Source organism: Bos indicus x Bos taurus, chromosome 8 (genome assembly GCF_003369695.1).
Source record: "Bos indicus x Bos taurus breed Angus x Brahman F1 hybrid chromosome 8, Bos_hybrid_MaternalHap_v2.0, whole genome shotgun sequence".
Classification (NCBI taxonomy): domain Eukaryota; kingdom Metazoa; phylum Chordata; class Mammalia; order Artiodactyla; family Bovidae; genus Bos; species Bos indicus x Bos taurus.
In genome coordinates this window covers 96,016,523-96,030,531 of record NC_040083.1, presented here as the reverse complement: position 1 = coordinate 96,030,531, position 14,009 = coordinate 96,016,523, and the positions used below count along the sequence as shown (strand labels likewise).

General features: G+C 43.0%; 1 long non-coding RNA gene and 1 pseudogene across 1 annotated transcript in view; one reads left to right on the top strand and one right to left on the bottom strand.

Moving 5' to 3' along the window:
• The window catches only part of LOC113897624, a 90,769-nt gene that overhangs the window by 63,148 nt on the left and 13,612 nt on the right, over window positions 1–14,009 (bottom strand). Inside the window, exon 2 of the long non-coding RNA XR_003512379.1 lies at window positions 12,104–12,183. This is a non-coding gene — a long non-coding RNA (uncharacterized LOC113897624). The remainder of the gene's footprint in view (window positions 1–12,103; window positions 12,184–14,009) is intronic.
• LOC113897952 lies at window positions 9,790–9,915 on the top strand (annotated as a pseudogene).

The window sequence follows — 14,009 nt, the reverse complement described above, 5'->3', positions numbered from 1 at the left end:
TGATTCCCAAAGATGGGGCATTCAGACTTTAGTCAATGGTGGCATTTCAACCTGGCCACATCTCAAAGGAACCACTGACCAAGGGAAAGGGGTTGAAAGTGAGAAGCTGGGATTTTCTTTCTTTCAAGGAGGAGACAAAATGTTCCAAGAAGGGATGAGTGGGTGCAGCTTCTTTTAAATGGTGGTGAAATGCTATATCAGGTCATAAACCTGTGGTAGAGTTTAGTGACTGTGTTTAAATGGATGATTCTCATTGCCTTATGAGATCCGGAAAAGCCATAAAAATTCATGGCCTACTTGTGGCTGAGCTCTAATAAAGGAATAATCGGTGCTTTAAGCGAGGGGTAATGGGAGGTACAGTGGGAGATTTACTCGAGCAGTGAGGGCTGCAGAGACAGCGTAGGTTTCTCATGCCAATTACCCTCCAGACAACAGTGCAGGACTTCCCTGATGTGCGCTTGTAATCCTGTTCTCTTAAGTGACAAGATGGGTCCTTAGTTCTTCCTTCTCCTGCACTTTCAGGAATCAAGCCTTAGAGTTCTACTCAGGGCTCCTGTCATCAAACTCAATAAATTATCTGCAGTGAGGTTCCCATCAGAGATCACCTGGTATGGTGGAAAGAACTTGGAATTTAAATTAGGAAAAACTTTAGTTTTAAACCTAGCTCTGTGAATTCCTAGGTTACTTTCTTATTGACTCTAATTATTCTTTCTCAATCATTCATTCCTGTCCACTGCCATGGGACTTGGGTGTCTCTCTCTGGGAGAAGTCCTCACTTATCCTCTTGACTACAAGCTTGGCCATGTGACTTGCTTTGGCCAAGGGCTTGTGTGTTGAAGTAATGGATGTCACAACTGAAGAGCTTCAAGAGCCTTTGGGAGGTGGGCCACTGTTCTTTTCTCTCTCTCATGAGAATAAAAGTGAAAATGTGAGTCACTCAGTTGTGTCCTGGAGAAGGCACCCCACTCCAGTACTTTTGCCTGGAGGATCCCATGGATGGAGGAGCCTGGTAGGCTGCAGTCCATGGGGTTGCTAAGAGTCGGACAGGACTGAGCGACTTCACTTTCACTTTCCACTTTCATGCATTGGAGAAGGAAATAGCAACCCACTCCAGTGTTCTTGCCTGGAGAATCCCAGGGATGGGGGAGCCTGGTGGGCTGCCGTCTATGGCGTCGCACAGATTTGGACATGACTGAAGCGACTTAGCAGCAGCAGCAGTTGTGTCCACTCTGTGTGATCCCACGGACTGTAGCCCACCAGGCTCTTCTGTCCACGGAATTCTCCAGGCAAGAATACTGGAGTGGGTTGTCATTCTCTTCTCCAGGGGATCTTCCCCACCCGGGGATCGAACCCAAGTCTCCCACATTGCAGGCAGATTCTTTACCATCTGAGCCATGAGGGAAGCCCTCATGAGAATAATATACCCCAAATCAGGACTATTTTTCAGCCTGGGTTCTGGAATATAGAAGACACTCAGGGCAGAGTCAAAGCTGCTTTCAGATATGCACTAGGAGTATAAAATGACTGTGACTACAGGCTTGTTGCTCCAAGAGAGTGAGGCACTGGGGGTGTTTGTTACCTCAGTGTAACAGTACAGTGAAACCTGACTGACACACACAGTGATTTAGGAAAAATCTCTTAACCTGACTGAGCTCCGTTTTCCCTCAAATGTTGACAGTACACCCACTCCTATGTTTGTGTGTGTGTGTGTGTGCTTAGCTGCTCACTTGTGTCTGACTCTGAGACCCTAGAACAGTTGCTTCACTAACTGTGGTTTTAGTTATTCAGATTTTTCTACTCAGTCAGAGAAATACGAGAGACTAAGGCATTTTCCCAACATGTGCACTTCCAGTTAGCTATATGTGAATGACCTGTTGCTGTGGAATCCCTGGGCCAACGTGGCAATCAGGGGCAAATTGGACATTTATGACACTCTTCTTCCAGGACCAGGGCAAACGAGTGTCTCAGATCTTTTCATCACCAGCCTTCACAAGCTGTGAAAGAAATAGCAGCAGGTTCACTTTCACCCCATTACACACCCAGTCAATGGAACGCTGCCTTTTCCTTACCTGGGGTGACAGGCAGGCAGGTGATAGCTGGCTCCTATGGCCTTTTGCATATGGGAACACTGCTACGAAGACCAGGGGACTGTGCTCATGGCAATCACAGTAACAGCCCCTTGCCCAGGCCCACCTATTCATGGTTCACAAGGTTCCTGCGGTGTTCATTCTGATTTTCATAACAGTTTTATGAGCTTTTCGTTCCCTCAGTCATTCATTCAACTGAATGCCAGCTACACTGTTTCGGCCTTCGTGGAAGTAGGTGTTAGTGTGTTAGTGACAGTTTATGACTAGTTAATGCATTGATTCAGCATTCTCCTCCATCTACTGTGTGTTGGGCACTGTAAAGTCAACAAAGATACTCAAGTGAAAAGGCATGGTCCCAGCCCTCAAGGAACTCACAGTTGCAAAGACGATACAGACATGGAAACCACCATGTCTGAAAGGCTGTAGCATAAGTGTGGCCACAGAGTTCAAACCAAGAGCATCAGGGCACAAAGGAGAGAAAATCCACCTACAGAACCAGGGACATCAGGCCACAGGAGGGGACCTACGGCTGGGTTCTAAGAGGACTGGAAGCTTACCAAGTGGATGAAAGTGGAACAGAGAAGCAACCAATGGAAACAACTTAGAGATTAGGAAGAGTTCTGTGTATGGCTAGAGCAGAGGGTCAGTCGGGGCCATAGGGAGGGATATTAATAGAATTCAATAGGTACGAAAAAGTGGTTGAAAAGAACCTTGAGGTGCAAAGGAAGGAGTTTTTCTTTACTCTGTAGGCAGCAGTGAGATTTCATATAAAGTATTTTAAATAGAAGATTATCCTGGTCACATTTAAAAAAGATTTCACTCCAGCAACAATATAGTCTATTGGAAATAAGTCAGACTAGAGTAGAGGACACCAGTTAGGAGGTTAATTCCAGAGTTCTGAACTCTGTGCTCACTCCAAATTCTTATGTGTGCCATTTCTGCCGAGGACTAGTACTCCCAGGGAGATGTCACCCTTATTTCCTGCCATCTCTTCCCTTCTTTTGGGGAAAACAAACATTTAACAAATGACCCACTCAGTTAGTTATAATCATTTATCAGAGGGACAATCATTTTCCAGATACCTCACACACTGTCTGGTGTGTGTGATCACCCTGGATGGTGATCCCAAGGTCAGGATCACCTGGATAACCAGTCAGGGTTTGATGATCAATGGTACACATTTGCACTGAGCACCAAAAACAGGGATTTTTTAAAAAATATGTAGACACATTTTAAAAATATCTTGGAAAATAAGAACTTTGCTGGATTTGGCTACACTTAGTTTATAATTCGGCCTTTTATATAGTTCATGATGTTCTCACAGCAAGTATACTGTGGTGGTTTGCCATTCCCTCCTCCAGCAGATCAATTCCCAAGAAGGGGAGTTCCAAAGAATGTTCTAACCATCAGACAATTGCACTAATCTCCCATGCTAGTAAGGTCAGGCCTAAAACCTTGCATGCTAGGCTTCAGCATTATGTGAACCAAGAACTTCCAGATGTCCAAGTTCAGTTTAGAAAAGGAAGAGGAACTAGAGATCAGATTACCAACATTCACTAGATTATAGAGAAAGCAAGGGAATTTCAGAAAAACCTCTCTCTCTGTTTCATCGACCAAGTTAAAGCCTTTGATTGTGTGGACCATGACAAACTGTGGAAAGCTCTTAGAGAGACAGGAACACCAGACCATCTTACCTGTCTCCTGAGAAACCTGTATGCGGGTCAAGAAGCAATAGTCAGAACCCTGTATGGAACAACTGATTGGTTGAAGATCGAGAAAGGAGTACAGGACAGTGCTGTCTGCTGTCACCCTGCTTGTTTAACCTATATGCTGAGCACATTATGAGGTGCCGGGTTGGATGAGTTATAAGCCGAAATCAAGATAGGCAGGCAAAACATCAACAGTCTCAAATATGCAGATGATACCACTCTAATGGCAGAAACCGAAGAGGAAATAGAGAGCCTCTTGATGAGGGTAAAGGAGGAGAGTGAAAGAACCGGCTTAAGACTAACTATAAAAGAACTAAGATCATGGCATGTGGTGCCATTACTGAATGGCAAATAGCAGAGGAAAAGGTGGAAGTAGTGACAGATTCTCTCTTCTTGGGCTCCAAAATCACTGCAGATGGTGACTGCAGCATGAAATCAGAAGACGACTGCTTCTTGGCAGGAAAGTGACGACAAACCTAGACAGTGTGCTGAAAAGCAGAGACATCACTCTGCTGACAAAGGTCCGTATAGCCAAGGCTATGGTTTCCCAGTGGTCAGGTACGGTTGTGAGAGCTGGCCATAAGAAGGCAGAATGCCAAAGAATTGATGCTTTTGAACTGTGGTGCTGGAGAAAGCTCATGAATGTCTTCTGGACAGCAAGGAGATCATACCAGTCAATTTTAAGGAAGATCAACCCTGAATATTCACTGAAGGACTGATGCTGAAGCTCTAGTATTTCGGTCATCTGAGGCAAGCAGATGACTCATTGGAAAAGTCCCTAATGCTGGGAAAGACTGAGGGAAGAAGGGGAAGAGGGCAACAGAGGATGAGATGGCTACATGGCATCACTGATGCAATGAACATGAACTTGGGCAAACTCCGAGAGATGGTGAGGAACAGGGAGGCTTGGCATGCTGCAGTCTGTGGGGTCGCAAAGAGTCAGACACACTGGGCGACTGAACAAGACCAATTTCATAATTTACATTTGCTTTTCATTGCGTATAATTTGGGGAATAGTGGTAGGGGTGGAGGTGGGACACATATTTTTAGCACATAAGTCTTCTAAAGCAGCAGTCTCCAACATTTTTGGCACCAGAGACTGGTTTCATGGAAGACAGTTTTTCCATGGACTAGGGTTGGGGGGATGGTTTCAGGATGACTCAAGCATTACATTATGTACTTTATTTCTATTATTAAATTGATATATAATGAAATAATTATACAAATCATCACAGTGCAAAATCAGTGGGAGCCCTGCACTTGTCTTCCCACAAGTAGACGGTCCTATCTGGGGGAGAACAATGGAGAATTGTGAATACTGATGAAGCTTTGCTTGCTGGCCCACCATTCCCCTCCTCTGTGCAGCCTGGTACTCGTCTATGGCCTAGGGGTTGGGGACCCCTGTTATAAAGGACTCAGTCTAGCCTTGGTTATGCCCTCTTTTCTCTGGTTGCACTGCAGGTGACCATAGCCACGTCCTTCCTTGGAACTTCGCTATAGAGAAGTTTTTAGACAGCAGCCAGAAAGAGAACTGCAACAAACTGGATTCATCATTCACAGAGATGTCAAGGACAGCACCTCCACCCTTACTAAGGTTGCACAAGGAAACATGGTTGGCAACTCTTACTGCCTAATTCAGGTCTGAACCTCATGTAAGTTTATTTGGGCAACAGAATTGGAAACAGAGCATTTCAGATTCTGCTTACTCAACAGCAGTATTCAATTGAGATCTTCTGTACTGTCAGGGCTTGAAAGTCTTGTGGATTACTATAGGGCAGGTTTCCAACACTCTTCCAAGGGTTCTGCTTCAAAGGCCCATCTATTTCAAGGAAGGCCAGCTCCATAGAGAGAGGCTGAGGAATGAGCTGACATGTTAACAATATAAGTCACTATGTACTCAGTCACTCAATTCTGTCTGACTCTTTGTGACCCCACGGACTGTAGCCTGTCAGGCTCCTCTGTCCATGGAATTCTCCATTCTCCAGGCAAGAATACTCAAGTGTGAGCCATTCTGTTCTCCAGGAGATCTTCCCGACCCAGGGATTGGACCCCAGTCCCCTGCATTGCAGGCAGATTCTCTGCCATCTGAGCCACCAGGTAAGATCAATAAGTCACTGCTGTTCCCCATATGGTTTCCAAACACTGCACAATCGAGTACCACTGCACTCTACTAGAGAACAGAAATATGAAAGGTCTACTCAGGGTATCTAGGTCAGAGTAGTTCAACATCACACTTCAAACTTTCTCTGCTAATTCAGTCTATAGTCTTTGGTCATAAGTTATAAGGTTTTCCACAGAGTTCCCTATGATCATAAAGCTATGTATTGAGTACTTATTATATGCTAGGCATATGCTAGGAGTTTTACCTGCATTCTCTGATTTACTCTCTATATCTAGGGGACATAAACTACTATTATTATCCCTCCTTAGCAGATAAGGAAACTGAGACACAATGATCTTTAGTAACTAGGCCAAAGTCAGAACCAGTAAGTTTCGGAGCCCAGGTTGGAATTTAGGAAGCCTAACTCTAGAGTCGACCTTCCTAACCATTTGCTAATCTACTTCTTCTCTGCCTAGGAGTTTAACTTGATCTCTTATTCCAATTTACAAGCATTTGTTAACTTTAATTTGTAGGTGAGAAAATGGAAGTGAGAGAGGTTAAGTGACTTGCCTCAGGTCACACCCACTGGTGGTGGCAGAGCTAGAACACCATACAAATAACTACCTTCAAGATTTCTTAATTTGACATCATTTTAACCTGAACTAGGTTTTAGATTATTTTATCCCACCAAGGGAAACCACAAAGGGAGGTGGGGGTGGGGTGGCATTTACTGAGCTCTTCCTAAGCATCAAGTCATCTCCTAGGCCTTTTATATCCAACATTTATTCATTCAAGCAACAACCTTGTGAAGCTGGCGTTATTGCTTCCTTTTTTCATATAAAACAGAAGCTTTAGGAGGGCGGGGAAACCTACTTGAATTCATCCAGAAAGCATGTGATGCAACTGGGGCTCCAGACCCCATCTGTGTGAATGTGACGCCCAGGCTCCTCTAACCAAGAATTTAATAGTAGGTTCACCCCTAGATAGCATATTCAAAAGCAGAGACATTACTTTGCCAACAAAGGTCCGTCTTGTCAAGGCTATGGTTTTTCCAGTAGTCACGTATGGATGTGAGAGTTGGACTGTGAAGAAAGCTGAGCGCCGAAGAATTGATGCTTTTGAACTGTGGTGTTGGAGAAGACTTGAGAGTCCCTTGGACTGCAAGGAGATCCAACCAGTCCATTCTAAAGGAGATCAGTCCTGGGTGTTCTTTGGAAGGAATGATGCTGAAGCTGAAACTCCAGTACTTTGGCCACCTCATGTGAAGAGTTGACTCATTGGAAAAGACTCTGATGCTGGGAGGGATTGAGGGCAGGAGGAGAAGGGGATGACAGAGGATGAGATGGCTGGATAGCATCACTGACTTGATGCACATGAGTTTGAGTGAACTCTGGGAGTTGGTGATGGACAGGAAGGCCTGGCGTGCTGTGATTCATGGGGTCCCAAAGAGTCAGACACGAATGAGTGACTGAACTGAACTGAACACCCCTTGTAGATGTGGGTTTTATTCTGTACCCACTTTAACAAAAGGATGAAGGAGAGAAATGGGACTTAAATCAACACAAGCAATCTTGTGACATCATCCCCTCACAAGATCCTGGCTACCATGCCTGAAACTGAATTTGTAAGGAGTTTCCCTGAGTCCCTGGGTCAAATGGCCTCTGATGTTCTGCCAACATTCCTCTCCTTGATTCTATGCCCTGACTCTTCTTACTTGGACCCTGCAATGAGATACCTCACAATTATTCACAGGTTACCTACCAGAGAAAACATCCTCTAGACCTTGGCTTGAAATTACTAGGTGAGTCAAGTCATATTTTTGGTACAATGAATGTGTTATTTCCCAAGTATTGGGGGTTTAACACAGCAACAGAAGCCTCTCACCAGAGAGCTTTCCCCCTTAACTTTGAAATATGTGTGTACAGCAGAGAAATATTTCTGGTTTTGATGCCCTTACACAAATTGTCAACACACTGTATCTTTTTCTCACAGCTCTTTGATGTATTTGAAGGGGTTTTCTTCCTTGAACAAGAAGCCACAACTCCAAATGTGTTTAAGACAGAAGCCCCTAAACATTTGAAGTTCAGTTCAGAATTCCTAAGCAGAAACTTGGCAAGAAGTCTTAACTTAAATTGGGAAAAACGAGAAAAAAAAAAAAAAAAACCAATACCCTTCTCCCATCCACGAAGTATCAAATGTATACTTCTCAATAGAAAACAGACTTTTCACATCCATGTCATGCTGGTCTATCATTTATTCCCTGCATTTTCCCCACAAGACTTCTGGCTCATTTTAAAAGCATGGTAACGACCATTTGGATGTATTGCTTTCATCTCAAATTCAACAAGCCCAAGTCTTAACTTCTAATCTTTAATCCACTTGGTGTCCCTTGCTTTCTTCTTCATTTCTGCCAACAACCCCTGTCATCTAGACTTAAAATCTAGACATTGATTCCCTCAAGGACTGGAAGAATCCTTTAATTATCTTTGTATGTTCACTACTCAGGTAGTGCTGGTGCATAGAAGATGCTCAATAAATATTCATTCAATAGATTTTCCCTTCTCCTTCTCCTTTTCCCTCTACGTCACTCATGCATCTTATCTCTTCAAAGCCCTTGACTTGACACTTGTATTTTCCAACATGAGTATCTAACAGCCAAATAGGTCAAATATGACTTTTTGACTAGAGTGCAGCCTGTTTAAGATTTTTATGGAAACCCCCACCCTGAAACCAACACATAAAATTGGTCAGAAATAGAAACTAAGAGGCCAGTGGTTTCAAATAATTACAGTTCTGAGTGCAGATCAGGGTCATTCTAAAAGAAGTAGACCTGTTATAATTGCAATTGAATCTAAGAACAATTTTAATCTTACATATTAAATTACTATACAAGATCAAGATAAAGTTTAATCGATCATTTCCAAGGATTTCTTACTGAACAATAAGAATGCACCATATCATTACCCCAAAATTCTTAAGAGTGGAATCTACAAAGCCCCTTTAAGTACATAACATGCCTTGCACATGGAAACTACTTATGAAAGTTTCCGTGTATCCTTGAATCTCACTCGAGTTATGGGCCCAATCTGAACACCAGCCACTAGCCTTCTTTTGAACTACAATGTATTATTGATAACGAGTAAGCTTCATTCAACTCTGTTTCTGATTATGAGGTTCTCTATATAAAGCACATACTTTTACTTTTTTTTCCTCCAGTTATTTATCCCTTGACATTCTTTTAATGTATACCGTGAATCCTATGACTACTTCTGTAGTTCATATTTTCCTGCTCCATCAGATAAGAGGTTCTTAAGCTGAGGTCTGTGATGCAGAAGAGAGACTGTGGAAGTAGAGGTGAGGGCTCAGAAGCAAGAAGGCAGTGTTGATTTCATAATGGTTTGAGTCTAGAGAAATCTAAGACACGCTGATGAGAATAAGCAGATGCTGGAGGTAAGACACTGCAGGGTTTGCTGTGCACCAGGCGTAGCTGTAGACACTGTGGGAAAAGCCCTCCCAACCTTGCATTCTGATAGGGCCAACTAATGGCTACCAAACAAATCAATACATACTGGGTCAGGTGATCATGAATGCTATGGAGACAAAAGACAGAAAGAATGGGGAGCTTTATAAATTGCCATTTTTTAAAAGGTGATCAGAGAAGTTCTGACTTTCCCTGAGCAAAGATCAGATGGAAGTGAGAGCAGGGATGTGCTTTTATCTGGGGAAGATCTTGGACGCAGGGGAAGCATCTGAAGCAAAGGCCCTAAGGAAGGAAGAGGCTTGGACCAGCTCCATCAGCAGGAAGCAAGGCGACCGGTGCGGTTGGAGCAGAAGGTGGGAAAGACCATGTATAGCCTTGTGCTGGTGACAGGGCTCATATGTTCCCTCTGAGTGACTGTCCATTGAAAAACACCATCTCTCATGGGGGCCCAGTGCGTAACAGCTGCAAACAACCTTCTCAGTAGTGTACGCAGCCTATTGCCCATACAGGTTGCCCTAAGGGACCTTGAAGATAGATAGATAATGTCCGGTGGACATTCATGACAGGCATGCTGTCTCCAATCCAGGCTCCAGACAGGTATGTGCGGCAATTTGGGAAAGCCCCAGGACACAGTGGTCAGAGTTCACATTGGACAAGTCATTAGGCCCATCCATACCAAGCTGTAGAACAAGGAGCATGTGACTGAGGCCCTCCACAGGGCCAAGGTCAAGTTCCCTGGCCACTAGAAGAGCCACATCTCCAAGACGTGGGGATTCATTAAGTTTAAAGTGGATGAACTTGAAAACATGATTAGCAAAGCAGCTCATCTTGGATGGGCTGTGGGATCAAATACATCCCTAATCGTGGCCCTCTGGACAAATGCTGGGCCCTGCACTCACAAGCGCCTTGGCACTGTCCCCACCTAACTCATGCCCACCAGTAAATCCTACTTTCCTGTCCAAAAAAAATTAAAAAAAAATCTTTCCCTGATCGCATTCCACCAGAATAAATTGATTGTTCACCATGTTCCAAGCATTCTGATAAGCTCTGGGAACATACACATTAATAAGATCCAGTCCCTCTATAACAAGGAAACATATATTTAGACAAATAAGTCTAACACAAGGTAGAAAGCAAGTTAAGTGTTGTTAAGAGAGATGGCTGGCCTGCAGGAGAGCTGAGATCCCTCTCAGCTTCAGGGAGGAGGCAGTCAGGTTTGGTTCATAGAGGTAGTTCCCATACGTTCCCATACAATGGGCCATGAAGGATGGATTGAATTTGAATACAGGGGTCACTTAGGTACAGAACTTCCTAAGAAAACAAGTCAAGGGATGGAGGTGAAAATATGCCTGATATTTTCAGACAACTATGAGAATTGACTAAGATGGGAAATGCTTGAAGGTGAGTAATTGGAAATGGGTTTGGACAAGAAGTTTGAAAGTAGATGTTCAAGGTACATAGATGCAAGACAGAGATTTAGTGAACCCTTATTAGCTCTGGGGTATAATATGCCTTCTACATCCTTTCCAGATATGCTTGCTTACGTCTCTATAGGAAAGATTTCACAGGAGAAAAGTACATGCAGTGAACGTATAGGAATTAAACTGAACTCTGCTTTTGCAATTTGGTGAAATTTTTTAAGTTATATTCTGTATTAGAGACGATTTATTATAAGGAGTCCCTTACCCCCCAGCACTGCACTGATGAGGAGTGTGAGTCCTAAAGGTTTAATAAGCAATGAAAGGTCACACTATTAATAACTGATGAATCAGGAATCGGACTAACGTCCTGTTGTTTTCCTGCTACATTTTCTCTGCTCAGCTCTACCAGGTCTTTCCATTACTGTACAAAGCAAGGTGTGAGTAACACACATTTAGTGCTTCAAATCCAGATCCTGAGCTGTCTTATTGCAACACACATATGATATTAACGACTCATCTGCTATTCCCCTCCCCCATCTGGGTGCAATCTACCTCCTCAAAACTTCTTCACACTGTCAGTGGTGACTGAGCTGTACAGCTGTAGGCAAGGCCTTCCAAATACTCCACTGTGGCATCTTCCACCCCTGCTAACTTCTCCAAGAACAGAAAAAAATCGAATTCCCTTTCCCAAGAGACATTTGCCACCACCACGCCATGAAGAAGTTTTGCTTCCACTTATTTGCTGGATATTCCTTACGAGAAGATCTTGACTTGTTCTTTTTCAATAACTGAGCTTAACAACCAGATTAACATGCTTTTGGATTTTTCAATTTTTTTCTAATGAAAAGCAGAGTTGACAGAAAGCAAGAGAGAATGAGCCAACTTAGCCACAAAAGTAAATTTTAGCTCTTCGCTTGTACCTTAGAGCAGTGCTGCCCAACCTCTTTGGCACCAGGGACCAGTTTCATGGAAGACAATTTTTCCACAGACTGGGATGGAGGTGGGGTCAGGGAGAGAGTAGATTCAGGATAATTCAATTACATTACATTTATTGAGCACTTTATTTCTATTACTACTACATCAGCTTCACCTCAGATTATCAGGCATTAGATTCTGGAGGTTTGGGACCCCTGCCTTAAAGAAGGACTAGAAAATTTGGGAAAAGGCCTTCTAAAGATGTTTCATCTGAATCCTAAAAATAAAAAAAAACTAGCCTCAAGACTCAACCTAATTCCTATTTCAGGAAACCTTCTGTGAACAAAGCCATTCCTCAAATCTGTGCTCCCGTGACATGCCACACATACCTTTAGGACGATGGCGCAGAATGTACTGCGCTGTGACAACTGCTGTCCACATCTCTTCTTTCCCACCAGGTTCACAGCACCTATCACAGTGGAGAAGAAAGAAGGAAGGCATCAAAGATGGGAGGAAGGAAGGAAACGTTTGATGCACATGTTTTCCAAACTAACTCGAGACACATGATCTGGCAAAGAATGTCTTGGCTGCTAATTGGCTAAGAGTAATTTGAAGAGAAATAGCTTGGGTTGTTAATACTAGGATTCCATGCACACTGCTGGTTTGTGATGACACCAGAAAAGAATGTTCTAATTTGAGACCGAAAAATCTATGATGCTCATTTACTCTGCACACATGACATCTCAAACCTGGACAGCGGAAAATCAACATTTCACGGATCTGTGGCTATTTTTAGGAAAGCTTATACAGGCCCATTTTGGTCTAGATACATTTGTGTTTTATGTACTTGATATATAGATAATTAAATATAGGCCTTACAGTGAAATAAAACACGATGCAATGTAATGTGTAGCAAAAACCATGGCAGGTGGGTACCACGGTACCTGAGGCTCTAACTATTGGCGGATGACAACACTCTAGTACCTATCCTTCAACCCCTTCATTTCTCTATTGCTTGTTAAGTAAGATGTTGTGCTGTGTCTGTCTTTCTGCATTGCTGTCTTCTTTCCCATATTAACTGCTTGTGATTCCAAAGCTACACAGAGCAACATGGCACAGGCTTCACTGTTAACAGTTTTCATTTTAGAAAAAAATTTTTAAGATAGGATATGACCCATCACCAGGAACCCTGTGGCAGGACCACAAAGCTGATTTATCATTTTCAACTCTTTTGCTGTTCACACCAGCTCTCACCCCAAATACTTATTGAGTCCGGCTTAAGTAACCATAGATTAAATAGAGATAGTGATATCCCCCTAGCGTGGCTGAAATATCTTAAATCTCTTCTGCACCATTACTCTACTGGAAAACTGCTTTGGGCATGTTGATTTTGGCTGGCATCCTTTGTAAGGAATTCAGCAACTGGTCATGTCTAGGGGTGTCTGTACACCTGTGTTTTTGATCTCCAATACACAGGACATTGGAATTAGATTTGTATGTTTGAGAATCATTAATCAGTGATGAGTCTCACCTTGCCAAATGACTTTAAGAAGATTGGTATGAAAAAATTAATATCAGATGTTTGCATTAGGATATTAATTCTCACTAGTATTTTACTAAGACATTGAAAGATTTCTGCAAAAGGAGATATAAACAAGGAATGTCCCAGGGCAGAAGTACACACAATGAAGGCAGCATGGACTACTCAAGGGAACAACAGAATTTAAGCGATTCAGAATCTCAAGCCATGAATATTTTTTTAGCGCCCGTTATATGCTGGAACATGTACATATATAAAGTCATAGTCATATGTATAAATGTAGGGTATAATTATGAGTTCTTTTTGGTTGTTGTTGTTCAGTCGCCCAGCTGTGTCTGACTCTTCATGACCCCATGGACTGCAGCACGCCAGGCCTCCGTGTCCCTCACCATCTCCTGGAGTCTGCCCAACTTCATATCCATGGCATTGATGATGCCATCCAGCCATTTCATTCTCTGAAAACCTCTTCTCTTTCTGCCTTCAATCTTTCCTAATCTTTCCTTTGGGAGACTCAAAGGAATACTTGAGCACCTCTGTGAAGAGACTGACTGGGGCTGAGCCACAGCTTGCAGAAAACTTTTGGGTGGGGCCAGAAGAATCAGGAACCTTTCACATTGAGTTTGTTTACCACAGTCATTTGTCTTTTTTGCAAACTTTTAACTTTCACATGAAGTCATACTTATTATATTGAAGTATGGAATTATCCATACCTACGTTAAATGTCATCCCTCGGGTCTGTTAGAGTATTCTAATAT